The sequence below is a fragment of the Scyliorhinus torazame genome, chromosome 7, assembly GCF_047496885.1.
Source record: "Scyliorhinus torazame isolate Kashiwa2021f chromosome 7, sScyTor2.1, whole genome shotgun sequence".
NCBI lineage: Eukaryota > Metazoa > Chordata > Chondrichthyes > Carcharhiniformes > Scyliorhinidae > Scyliorhinus > Scyliorhinus torazame.
The window spans coordinates 197122568-197134306 of record NC_092713.1 but is presented as its reverse complement, the minus strand read 5'-3'; positions in this window follow the sequence as shown (position 1 = coordinate 197134306).

The following is an 11739-nucleotide window of genomic DNA, read 5'->3' as shown; positions in this document are numbered from 1 at the left end:
AGGTTAACTATATTAACATACTTGAACTGTGGGTAAATGCAATACCAGCTTTAACTGTTGACCCTTGCCTAGTCCTAACCAGGTGATGCACACAGCACATGGTGAATGTCTGTGTTGCAGGCTGTGAGCCCTGTGCTCCGAGCTGGCTGCTACTAGAATGAGTGGGAACTCTCCTGTCCCCTGTCTTTATAGTGCGTGTGCTGTCACTGGTGATTGGCTGCGGTGTTGTGTATGCTGATTGGTCCCACTGCATGTCCATCAGTGTGTGTGTGTGTGTCTGCACCATAATATACTGGTGTATATTATGACAGTGGGTGGTGGCAGTGCTGGCACGCGACAATACAGGAGACCCAGAGGGGCGTAAGGGGCGCTGGGGGTGGCGGTAGGCAGCGGGGAGTTGGGCGCATTGCAGGGGAACCAGCTCACGCCAGGTCACGTAGGGAGACCGTATCTTGCCATCCTTCCTGGTGCGCGATGTAGGCGTATTGGGGGTTGGCGTGCAGCAGCTGGACCCTCCCGACCAGGGGGTCGGTCTTATGACTCCTCATATGCCTCCGGCGAAGGACAGGTCCCGGAGTTGTCAGCCAAGGTGGAAGCGAGACCCCGGAGATGAACTTCCTAGGGAAGACAAACAAACGGTTGTGAGGGGTCTCGTTCGTGGCTGTGCAGAGGAGTGATCTAATGGAGTGGAGGGCATCGGGGAGGACCTCCTGCCAGCGGGGGGTCGGAAGACTTCTAGACCGGAGGGCCAGAAGGACAGCCTTCCATACCGTCGCGTTCTCCCTCTCCACCTGCCCGTTTCCCTGCGGGTTGTTGCTCGTAGTCCTGCTCGAGGCGATGCCTTTGCTGAGCAGGTACTGACGTAGCTCATCGCTCATGAACGAGGAGCCCCGGTCGCTGTGGACGTAAGCAGGGAAATCGAACAGTGTGAAGATGCAGTGCAGTGCCTTTATTACAGTGTCCGAGGTCATGTCGGGGCAGGAGACAGCGAAGGGGAAGTGGGAGTATTCATCGACGATATATATTACGGTTGGTGGAAGGGAGCAGCCGTTTGAAGTCAATACTTAGGCGCTCAAAGGGCCGGGTGGCCTTTACTAGGCGGGCCTTGTCTGGCGGCCAGTGCGATGTCTGGCGCATCGCTCTCTACCTGAAAAGGGAGATTGGGGCATTGGTGATATCGTTACAGGAATTTGTTTTGTCGTTCAACATTTCCCCGTTCTTTGTTTATGGTACAACCTCGTTGTTATGTCACACCCGACATCGCCCCTTGTATATAGTTTAGCCCCATGTACATGCTGTAAATATTGCACATACACACATTTAGCTACACTCAGTACACATCTCTATTTATGACCACATAGGCACATGTTCTTGTAAAAAAGGGGGAATGTCATGATATTCAGGTAAATATCATAGCACATACATACACACATACTGATGGACAGATCAACGGGCCAATCAACACACACAGCATGACAGCCAATCACAGGCAAGAGCATACACAGTACAAAACAGGGAACACGACACTTCCTGGGCACTCAGGCAGGAGACGGCTCAGGGCACAGAGCTCATTACAAGCCACTCAGACATCCACCATGTGCTGAGTGCCACTACAAGATAGAATTAGGAATAGGTCCACAGAATCAAGGGTCATGATCGAACCTCAGTAAACAGTTTACCAGTGTAAATAGATGTTTGAAATAAAACTGCGTTGTACCATTCACAACCGTGTTGGTTCGTCTGTGTAGTCGAGTACCCAACACTTCACCATCCAACAAGATGGCAGCGAGGAGAGTGGCCCCAAGATTCACCAAGCCCAGCTGGAGACCTTCCTGCATGTGGTGGAGGAGATGTCGTTCACCCAGTCCCCGGCCCGGGAAGGAGTCTGCCGTGCCTGGACGCAGGTGGCAGAGGTGGTGAGCACCACCAGCAACACCATCCGGACTGGCCAGCAGTGCCGTAAAAAACAGCACGACCTCCTGAGGGCAGCCAGGGTGAGTAGGCAGCACTGTGCCCCGGCACAAACCTCCTTCCTACATACCCGTAACCCGACCACTTCTCCCAACCCAGAGGGCGGCCGAATCCCCACCCTGCACCACATGCCAGCACCCATACTGGCCACCATGGCCGGGTGCCCTGGCCACTGAGGTCACCAGGCTGCATGTGTCGGACTGTCTAACACGGTTATTTTCTGTTTCCGCACCCCCAGAAGAAGGCGCTCATAACCGCCGGGAGTGGGAGAAAGCTGGAGGGGGACCACCGGACATGTGGCTCCTGATCATGAGACAGAGGGCTCTGGACTTGGTCGGCGGCCCGGAGCAAAGGGAGGTCACCGGGGTGAAGGTCGGCCGCGGGCAAGGAAGTGAGACCCCGCAGTTCCTCGTGACATGTCTGTCAACACCAACACCCCCCCAACACCACCCCCACACCACCCTCACCCCACACCACCCTCACCCCCACACCGCACATACCCTCACCCTCACCCCCACGCCACCCCCCACACCACACTCACCCCAGAACACCCTCACCCTCACCCCCCAACCACCCATGCTCCCACCACCTCAACATCCCCCAGCCTACGGTCTAATCGTGCGTCTTGTCTTGTGTCTTGCAGGACCTGCTGGTGATGGGGCGGGTCCATCAGGTGACCCCAACCCCAGCCAGTGTCACAGCCCAAGCCCCCCCTGTAAGCTGATCAGTGACAAGCAGAGCACCTTGGACAGCAGCCCTCAACTCGAGACCCAGGACACCCCGGAACCCGAGTGCGATGTTGACACAGATTTTCTGTTACAGCTATTTCCAACACCCTCCACCATCTCAGTGACATTTACCCTGGTTGGGCACTTGAGTGAAAAGATTCTTGAGACACTATCTAGTGCACACCACCCACATGCTCTGGTACATCAGGTGGAGGTAAAAACTCCCGAGGGGGCAGACAGTCGGAGGACGGGCCAACCACAGGAACTGGCTGTCATCCAGACGGATTTCGGCTTCTGGAACGGACGTCCCATCGATCGAGGAGATGCAGTCGCAGAGCCAGGGACTGCATCAGCGGGTTGGCGGCGACGATCCAGCATCTGCAGGCGCAGGTGGAGGCAAACTGCATGCAGGACGAGGAGGTGGTGCCGGACATGCATGCCATCCAGGCCAACACCACAAGGGTTGAGATATTGGGGTCGAGGGCTTTGGCTATGGATCAGCATGTCCAAGGCCTGGGACATTCTGTGCAGGCGCTGGCCGAAGCCCAGGACAGGGTTTCCATGTGCCAGAGCCACCTGGAAATTGCAGCGGAGCTTCTGAGCATGGCCAAATCACAGCGGTCCATGGCTGGGAACATCGGTGGCATTGCCCAGGCTCTGGCTGATGAGGCACAGTGACAGAGGGAGGTGGCCCAGTCCAAGAAGGAGATCGCGCAGTCACTGGTTTATGTGACACAAACCCAGAAGGTGGTGGCACAGTCAATTGGTGATGTGGTACAGTCCCAGATGGAGATGGACCACTTCCTGTGTTCCATGCCCCCGAGCATGGAGACTCTGGTCAAACCAGAATGGGCCTCCAGTACTGGCAATGCCAGATGGCGGGGGAACCTCAGGAGATAGCTCCGCTTGCACTCCTATCCCATGGAGTTGCCCAGGGGCAACTGGGCACCCTGAGGGAGGCAGAGGTGATGGAACCCATGCCGGTGACCCCCGCAGGGAAGGTGCGGGAACACTGCAGCACCTTGGACTCCTCTCCCTCCTGTCCCTGGCGCATCTGTTGGGCAGTGGGCAGAACAGGGCAGCACTACACCAGTTGGGACACCCAAACAGCATTTGGGCCCATCCATGCCTGTTCGCCACAGAAGACGGCCGTCAAAGAAGACCCAGGTTGCAGGGCAGGAATCACGGCAGGCTGCCTCCACTCCTGGTGTACCGTCTGGGTGGTCCGCCAAGATGTAGCTTCAGGGCCTGTCAGGCCAGAAAAGTAGTCACATTTAAGTTGGCATGTGTTCAGGGCACAGTGGAATGATAGGGGCTAGGGCACAAATCTGTATATATGTTGTCACATTAAACACTTGTGTACAATGTTACAACCTGCCTCAGTGCACTGTCAGGAGGTTGTGAAGGGTGGGTTGATGGGGCTGTCCGCAGAGATGGGGTGATGGAATTGGCAGACGTTGTGATTGGGCTTAGCTCAGGAATCGCAGTTCCAACAGCGTTCACCACTTCAGTGGGGGTGGGGGGAATGTGATGTCCGTGCCCCTGGCCAGTCCCCCCTCCCTGGTCAGTAAACCTGGAGACAATCAGAGCGCCCCATGCGAGTTGGCACTGGCGCACACGTTGTGTGGCCACGTGTGCCTTCCTGGGCCCCATGTCCTGTCCATTCTTGCCCTGCCCCACATCCACCTCATTGGAGGAGGTCTGGCGTTCATCCTCCTCTTCCAACACATCACCACTCTGCTGCGTGATGTTGTGGAGGATGCAGCAGGCCTGGACGATGCCAGTGACCCTCCTAGCGCTATATTGGAGGGCTCCTCCAGAACGCTCCAGGCACCTGAACCGTATTTTCAGGAGGCTCGATCACGTTCCTGGTTGTTACGTGGGCGTTGATGTAATGGGCCTACACGTCGGTGTGTGGCCTCTGTACCCTCTCCTCCTCGGCCTGTTGGGCAGCCTGCTCTCCATCCTCAGACTGCCTCCTGTTCCTCTGGGCAGGCTCCGCTGCTGCAGTTTCCTCCTCCTTTGGCAACAACATCAGCTCATTCAACCGCAGGGCATTTCCCAGGGTTGCAGCGACTAGGAGGAACGCCACCATTGCTGATTGTATTCCAATATCCATTGTCTGCAGGTGGTGAAAGGCCTACATTTTAGCATGGTGAGTGCCCCCTTAGATACGGGGCCCATAACTGCTCACAATATTCCAAATGGGGTCTAACCAGTACATCCTCAAAAGTACATCCCTGGCCTTGTATTCTATGATGTGGAGATGTCGGCGTTGGACTGGGGTGGGCACAGTAAGAAGTCTTACAGCACCAGGTTAAAGTCTAACAGGTTTGTTTGGAGTCACTAGCTTTCGAAGCGCAGCTCCTTCATCAGGTGGGTATTCTAGCCCTTGCGACATGAGTGCTAACATTGCATTTCCCTTCCTAACTACCAACTGAACCTGCATGTTAACCTTAAGAGGATCCTGAACTAGGACACTTACGTCCCTTTGTGCTTTTCACAGAATCACAGAAACCTACAGTCCAGAAAAGGCCCTTCAGCCCATCGAGTCTGCACTGCTGCATGAAATGCACCTGGTCTGCCAATCCTAATCCCCTTTGCCAGCACTTGGCCACAGCCTCGAATGTTAAGACATGCCAAGCGCCTCTATCACCCTCCCAGGCAATATGTTCCAGACCATCACCACCCTTTGGGTGAAAAACTTTTTCCTCAAATCTCCCCTGAACCCCCTGCCCCTCACCTTGAAATTGTGTCCCCTCGTAATCAACCCTTCAACTAAGGGGAACAGCTATTCCCTATCCACCCTGTCCATACCCTTCATAATATTGTGCACCCTGGTCAGGTCGCCCCTCAGTCTTCTCTGTTCCAGCAAAATCAACCCAAGCCTATCCAACCTCTCCTCATAACTGAAATGTTCTTCCCAGGCAACATCCTGGTGAAACGCCTCTGCATCCGCTCCAGTGCAATCACATCCTTCCTATAATGTGGTGACCAGAGCTTCACACCGTACTGCAGCTGTGGCCTCATCAAAGTTCTATAGAACTCCAACATGACCTCCCTGCTTTTGTAATCTATGCTACGATTGATAAAGGCAAGTGTCCTATATGCCTTTTTCACCACCCATTAACCTGCCCTTTTGATTTCCAAAGCCTTTTCCCATTTGGAAAACAGTCCATGCCTCTATACTTCCTACCAAAGTGCACAACCTCACACTTTCCTACATTGTATTCCATCTGCCGCTTCTTAGCCCAGTCTCCAAGCTTGTCCAGGTCCTTCACAGCCTCTCTGCTTCCTCAACACAACCTGTCTCTCTATATATCTTTGTATTATCTGCAAACTCAACAACAATGCCCTCAGTTCCTTCTTCCAGATCATAATGTCCCACAGTGAGTTGCAAACCACTCAGATCCAAGCTGCAACTAAAAAGCTTTTCCAGCAAACACCCAGATAAATTGAAACCAAAGAGTTTTTCTAAGCTCCACCATTTCCATAACTACATAGTCTACCTTGGACTATCTTCAAACTGACCTTTAAGCTGATTATCCCTCCCTTACAATTTCTCCGGCCAAGTAAGCCCACCTGCTGTTTTATAACTCAGTCTCTTCTATTCTGACTCTATTAAACAAACATGATTCTGAGTTGCTTGGTGTTGGTATTCTGTATTCTGGCAATCACTAAAGCCTAGCATTACAATTACCTTATCTTTGTTGTTTCTGTAGTCTTGCCGTTGCAATGATGCACACAGAACATTTAGTGACTTAACTAAAATGATGATTTATTGATTAACACGTGGAAAAGTAACAAACAGAATACTATACAGATTACGTTACTATTTGAATTCCGTGAACTCTCCTGGAAGTACCCTATATGTGACATCCTGTTGTACAGCTTACCACCAACCAGAGAGTGTCCCACATCATGTGACCGATGTCTGACACCACCAACTGGTTGGAGTTGCATTGCTAACTATGTACAATACTATCACAGGCATATCACCACAACTTTCACAACAATAATCTTTCCAGAACTAAATAAAATGATCTATGAACGAGGTATTCACAATAATTTGTGTTGACTCAACTCTGAAAAAGAAGAACAGTAACCAGACTTGAACTAACAGATACTGGAAGAGCGACTTCATGGCAAGTGGCTTCTTTGTGTTGCCTTTTTAAAAATTCATTTTTTGTGGGCGCCGCTGGCTAGGCCAGCTGTTTTTATTGCCCATCACTAATTGCCCTTGGGAAGGTGACCGCTGCAGTCTGTGCGATGCAGGGAGGGAGTTCCAGTGTATTTTAGCTTGACTCTTTGATTCCCATCCGGCCTGTCTGTGGTTCGACTGTGGTTTTAATTTAAAGTGTCCAATCCTTAATTTAAAGTGTCCAATTCTGTTTCAGGTCTCAAATTCAGACCGTTGTCCATTTTACAAGACGGTTATGTTTTAATATGCCCCATAACACAAAGTGGAACAGATCATCCTGAAAAGGAGTGATGGTGAAGTAATGACAACCACTTCAGCTTGGACACTTGCCTATGTGATCCAGTTGCCATGGGAGAGAAATTCAAATAGAAACCAATTGAAGTTTTGGGTGGCAGGTTTTCTTTTACAGTATTTCACAGAAAAAAGTACTATGTGAGACACAGGGACAAGGAAGAAAGTGGACTGTTTATGTGGTACTGACCAAGGATGCTGGTGAGAGTTTCCTTTCTGTTCAGTATGGATGGAGTTCCTGTAGATTTAAGGAACAGAGGTACCAAGGTGTGCCTTGCTGGTGATAATTAGACCTGTAATCTCAATGGGTGAATGGAATGATTGTCAAAGGACACAGGAAATTCCAATTTGGTATGGCAGGGAGAAATAAACCTGTTGAATAACTGAGATTGTCCATGGAACAGTTCTTGTCATGCTAGATATCAGCAAGAAATGAGGCATTGTGTAAAACTCTTTCTTAACGTGTAGTTTGGTTGCCATGACGTGGAGATGCCGACGTTGGACTTGTGTGGGCACAGTAAGAAGCCTTACAACACCAGGTTAAAGTCCAACACGTTTGTTTCGAATCACTGGCTTTTGGAGCACTGCATCTTCCTCAGGTGAATCGCATTGCATCTTGTTTCCACCACTTTATTTGAGTGCCTTGTCATTCAGCAAGGAGGACAAACACAAATAGCTCACCAGCAGATTTGTTCAAAGCAAGGAACTCTCTCAGATCACTTTCAGAATAAATAGAAAGCACTTCAGAGTTAATGGACCTCTGACGGGTGTATAAAAAAAAACGGTAAACTTTCCTCTGAAATAGCCTGGACCCATCAGTAAAAAGGCTTGTAAAAGACAATGGACTGTAAATTGAATATAAAAATGCAGTTCAAAGCTTTTAGGCTTCTAGGCATACACAACGGCTTGAAAAGGTTAAAGGGAAGTGAAATTGGCTGTGAAAAAGAATCATTGTTTCTATTAAATTAAAAGGAAGACTTCCACATTTTTCTGACAGATCATTGATATTGACATGATGGGAGAGAGTTCAAAAGGTTTTAAGACTACAGCGAGAAGAGTTTCACTTGCTTCTGACAGATCATTGATATTGACAGGCTGAGAGAGACATCAAAGTTTTCAAGGCCACAGAGGGAACACTTTCACCTTCTTCTGACAGATCTTTGAACTTGACATGCCGGCAGAGATATCAAAGGATTCCAACACATCAGAGGGAAAACTTTAAACTGAAAGTTGACATGCTGAAAGACAGTTCGTGATTTTCTAGGTTACAGATGGGAAGACCCACCAAGCGACCCCCATTCCGGGAAAGATCCCTGACCTGAGCTCCTCTAGCCCAGCCTAAGCCACCCCGACAGCCACCTCCCCTGAAAAAACCCACTCGGTATCCTGGAGGCAAGTGTAGGGAGGGTACTCACTCCTTTGACTCATCAGAGTATAAGGTGCTGTGTCCCCACTTGCCAGGACTTGCATCAATTAACAGCATTGGACTCCCAGCTGGGGGGTGCTAGAGCACCCCAGGAAGCCAGTGAATCGTACTTCCTACCCAATAATTACATTCCGATGAATGTAAATGGCAATTAGCATGCTCTGCCCCGTTGTGGATGAGAACCTTATTGGGGCCATGGGAACCTGATTGGCTTTGGTGGAGTGAGGCAGGAGACTGGCAGTGGGTTTGTTGCCCAGCGAGAATCCTGGGCGGGATTCTCTGATTCTGAGGCTAAGTGTTGACGCCGTCGTAAACGCCGTCACGTTTCACGGCGGCGTCAACATGCCCTCAGGAGCAGCAATTCTGACCCCTACAGGGGGCCAGCATGGCACTGGAGCGACCCACGCTGCTCCAGCTGCCGTTGCCGGCATCAGATGGGCGCCGCGGGTCTGCGCATGCACAGTGGGACTGGTGCCAATGCGTGCTTGCGCAGTGGCTCCCTTCTCCATGCTGGCCCCGACGCAACATGGCGTAGGGCTACACGGGCTGGCGCGGAACAAAAGAGGCCCCGCCGATCGGTCGGGCCCGATCGCGGGACAGGCCACAGCGGAGGCCTTCCCCGCGGCCGGACCCCCCTCCATCCCCCACCAGGCCGCGCCCCGGATGCATGCACACCGAGGTCCCGCCGGGTAAGACCACATGTGGACTGCGCCGGCTGGACTCAAAATTTCGGTGCAGCCGCTCGGTCCATCCCGGGCGGAGAATCGCCGGGGGGGGGCCGCGTAGAGCGGCCCCCGACTGCCGCCGCGCCGACTGCACCACGCTAATGGCGCCTATTCTCCGCTCTCCGGAGAATCAGCGGCCGGGGCGGCATCGCGTGATTCGCGCCCGTGCCGCCGATTCTCCGGCCCGGCCTGGGCTAAGAGAATCCCGCCCCCTATGTTTGCCCTCGCACTCGATACAATGAGCCATCATGATTCCTGCCTCTGTGCATGCCTGAGCATACTCCCCAGGTTACTGTTAACCCAAAGGCAGGTCTATGCCAGATTCTCGCAGGAATTATGGGCTTTCCTGCGGGAATCTGACTTTTGCTTTAGCAGTGAGTACTAGTTAATGGCATTGGGTGGGTATCATGGGCATCATTGGATTCATCTGGACAGTGTCCTCATGGTACCATTCCCCCAGCTTAGCACATGTCAGGTGAGTCAGGAAAAAGGAGCGGGGGGTAAAGGAGTAACTAACACAATAATAAAGTAATAAAATTAATGAAGCAGAAATAGTACAGGTGTGAATCTCCAACCTCATAAGATCATAGAATTTTACTGCACACAAGAATGGTTTCCCAAAGGCCCCGGGGCCGGATGGGTTCCCGGTTGAATTTTATAGGAAATACGTGGACCTGCTGGGCCCGTTGCTAGTGAGGACTTTTAATAAGGCGAGGGAGGTGGGGACCTTGCCTCCAACAATGTCCAGGGCGCTGATTTCTTTGATCTTGAAGCGGGACAAGGATCCATTGCAATGTGAATCGTATAAACCGATCTCGCTCCTCAATGTTGACACTAAGTTGCTGGCGAAGGTGCTGGCTACGACAATTGAGGACTGTGTCCCGGGGGTGATTCATGAGGACCAGACGGGATTCGTGAAGGGTAGGCAGCTAAATACAAATGTGCGGAGGCTCCTCAATGTGATTATGATGCCCTCGGTGGAGGGGGAAGCGGAGGTGGTGGCAGCTATGGACGAGGAGAAGTCCTTTGATCGGATGGAGTGGGAGTATCTTTGGGAAGTGTTGCGGAGGTTTGGGTTTGGGGAGGGGTTCATCAGTTGGGTCAGACTGCTATATAGAGTCCCAGTGGCGAGTGTGGCTACGAACCGGCGGAGGTCGGAGTACTTTCGGCTGTACCGGGGGACGAGATCCCCCTTGCTGTTTACACTGGCAATTGAGCCGCTGGCCATGGCACTGAGGGAGTCCAGGAAATGAAGGGGATTGGCTCGGGGGGTGGTAGAGGAACACCGGGTGTCGTTGTATGCCAATGACCTGTTGTTGTATGTTGCGGTTCCAGTGGAGGGGATGGCGGAGGTCATGCGGATCCTTAGGGAGTTTGGGGACTTTTCGGGGTATAAACTCAACGTAGGGAAGAGTGAGCTCTTTGTGGTGCACTCAGGGGACCAGGGAAGGGGGATAGACGTGTTACCACTGAAGAGGGCAGAAAGGAGCTTTCGGTACCTGGGGATCCAAGTAACTAGGAGTTGGGGGGCCCTGCACAAGCTTAATTTGACGCGGTTGGTGGAGCAGATGGAGGAGGATTTTAAAAGATGGGATATGCTGCCACTCTCGCTGGCGGGTAGGGTGCAGTCGGTAAAAATGATGGTCCTTTCGAGGTTTCTCTTTGTGTTCCAGTGCCTTCCCATTTTGATCACCAAGGCCTTTTTCAAATGGGTAAGCAGGAGCATCATGGGATTTGTGTGGGCGAATAAGACCCCAAGGGTGAAGAGGGTGTTTCTGGAGCGTAGCAGGGACAGGCTGGTGCTGCCGAATCTGTGTGGCTATTATTGGGCAGCCAGTGGGGTGATGATCCGTAAGTGGGTAATGGAGGGAGAGGGGGCGGCGTGGAAGAGGTTAGAGCTGGCGTCCTGTGTGGGCACGAGCCTGAGGGCGCTGGTGACGGCACCGCTGCCGCTCTCGCTGACAAGGTACACCACGAGTCCGGTGGTGGCGGCGACGCTGAAGATCTGGGGGCAGTGGAGGCGACACAGAGGCGAGGTGGGGGCCTCAGTTTGGTCCCCGATTCGGGAGAACCATCGGTTCGTCCCGGGAAGGATGGATGGGGGGTTTCGGAGCTGGCATCGGGGAGGGATTAGAAGAATGGGGGACCTATTCATCGATGAGACGTTTGCAAGCCTAGGGGCGTTGGAGGAGAAGTTTGGGCTACCCCTGGGAAACGCTTTCAGGCACATGTAAGTGAGGGCGTTTGTGAGGCGGCATGTGGGATTCAGGACAGGGTGATTTCGGGTGTATGGGTTGGAGAAGGCAAGGTTTTGGTGATTTACCAGGAGCTGAAGGAAGAGGAGGAGGCATCGGTGGAGGAGTTAAAGGGCAAGTGGGAGGAGGAGCTTGGGGAGGA